Below are 2,437 nucleotides of genomic sequence, written 5' to 3' on the forward strand. Positions count from 1 at the left end.
GGAAACCTCTGACATCAGTGTCCGCAACATTATTATAGGTGAGCATCCAATTAGCTTTTTAGGTAGGCTAATACAGCATATTAACTAGGCCTAGGATCTATATTCAATTTTAACATGAAGTGAAAAGAAAAGCAAATCTGAAAATTTTGCCAAATCAGAAAAAAAAGAAATTTGAAAAAAAGATGGACCAAAGGCTGCCGCTGATCTTTTTTGTTGTCATAGCAATTGTCACAGCGCTGACAAACTCCAGGTGAAAAAAAAAAAAATCCAGGCGGAGTTGGGAAGGGCACTTATAATCTACGAAGCATGCATAGACGCTTACCCTCTAGGTCTGTTAGCCGTGTTATGAGAACTGATTTTTAGGCATGGTAGATGTTAATACATGGTATTTGAGAAACTGGGGTATTGCCTTAACCCGAATATAAATTGTTTTTTTTAAACTGCATGTAAACCCAACTTTAAAATGAGGCTTCATCCTCAGGCTGCTACAGGCTAACATCTATTATATTGTTACATGAACAGGTACATTCACACATGAGTATACATAATAACACTAAACAAACCTGACCTATGTTAGTATGGCCCTGGGAGTAAGTGCATTAAAAATGACCTCACCCCGAGCTGTTTTCTCTGCAGCACTAATAAATGCAATAATAGAGCTGATGTTCCTCGACTGGTCTGGAATTGCAATACATTCACGTGAATTATAGTCTGCAAAGAGGATTTGTGTTTTTCAGTAGTGTTCCTTAATTTGACATTTGTTACAAGCTAGAATACTGTGTTATTAGCACTACTTCTCTCTATTCCCTTTGAGAAATTTAACTTTGATATGGTTGCAATGATAGGCTGAAACTGAAGTTGAAAACTAAAACAAGGATTGTCTTTTCTCTACCACGTGTACAGGAAGCATCATTTTCTCATGCAAAGTTGGCTGTAGATATTTTACTCTCTCTTCAGCTTTCATGTATGCGTGATCTTCCCATATCCCTACATGACATTTTTGGCCTTGGGGACTCGCCTTTAACCTGACCTCTCTCTCAAAATAGCCTCTGCATCCTGTGGGAATTGATTGATGAACACGCCATCCAGCAATCAGCATAGAAAAACTATTATGCTCTGCTGTGTGGAAGCTGTACAAGAAAAAAATATACAGTTTGCATTATGTATTGTGTAAATCAGGATAGTGAAAGCGGTGGAAAATGTATTATATTACTGTCACTTTTGCTTAAGGAGTGCATAAGTGAAAGTGGCACAGAGTCATATTCATGCACACATGACTGCACTTAGAGGACATGAACATGGAAATAGACATACTGACAAGGTTACTCATTCAGTCATCATCCACGGACTCACTAAAGCCAATTTGCACAATGTTGAAGTAAAGGGACTGAAATCAAAGTTGTATAGGTTACACTAATGTACTTAGCTTGTAGATTATGAAATTCTGTCCTGAAACAAAGTCCCAGTCCTGTACTTTTAGCTCCAGATTGTGTGTAATATTTATAATATCTTTTACTAAATGCAAAGAAAAGATGTTGATGAGTCTGCACGTGTACTGATTTTGATCTGCCAACTGCCACACTACAATAGTCATGTCATCCAACAATAATCCCACAGGATTAGCAATCAATGTCAGCCTACATCTATATCAAAACTGATACCATATCCACCCCAACAATGCAAGTTTCCTTGTGCTGCTCTTACAATTTGTTGTTGGTCCACTTGTCAATCAAACCAGTTGCGATGCACATAGGAGGATAACTGAGGTACAAAAACATATTACATGATTTCTAAAAACTAAGATAAAATGATACGTATAAAGTACAGTTATTGTTTAATGTGATCTCTTTGATCAAGTATCTGATGTAGTGCACAGGGGTTCTTTGCTTTTCACAGAGTATCTACAGTGTGCATAGATGTGGATGCTTGCAGTTTAAAAAAGGACGCAAGTCTGTGTTTTGCTGCATGCTGTGTTCTATTATATTTCTTTCTGCAGCTGTCTAGCACCTCCTCTGCCAGCTGCTGTGGACAATCAGACGAAACCGGCTACAGAATTTTAAATCAACCATCTGCAGTTGAAGTTGGAGAATGTAAGAGCTCCAGAGTGCTGAGCAAAAGAGGGATAAGGTCTGACAAGACAGGCACACTGATGGTAGGCAGCTGGGATTAACAACCCAGAGTTGGTAGAACAAACTAAACCTTGACAAGCAAGAAATGTGAATCAGAGGAAGCTTTACCTAAACAGTACAGAGGAAAGAGCCCATTTTAAAGTGGTTTAACTAGCGACATGAGGTAGTGCTGTGAGACAACTAGTTGTAAAAAAAAAGGTGAGAAACAGAGTGTGCGTGGTCAAAGTGACCTTAAATTTGAAAAAATAAAGATTGATGAATAATTAGAAGACAAATCATTCACAAACAAAAGACCAAAAGTATTTTGC

Source organism: Etheostoma spectabile, chromosome 10 (assembly GCF_008692095.1).
Source record: "Etheostoma spectabile isolate EspeVRDwgs_2016 chromosome 10, UIUC_Espe_1.0, whole genome shotgun sequence".
Classification (NCBI taxonomy): domain Eukaryota; kingdom Metazoa; phylum Chordata; class Actinopteri; order Perciformes; family Percidae; genus Etheostoma; species Etheostoma spectabile.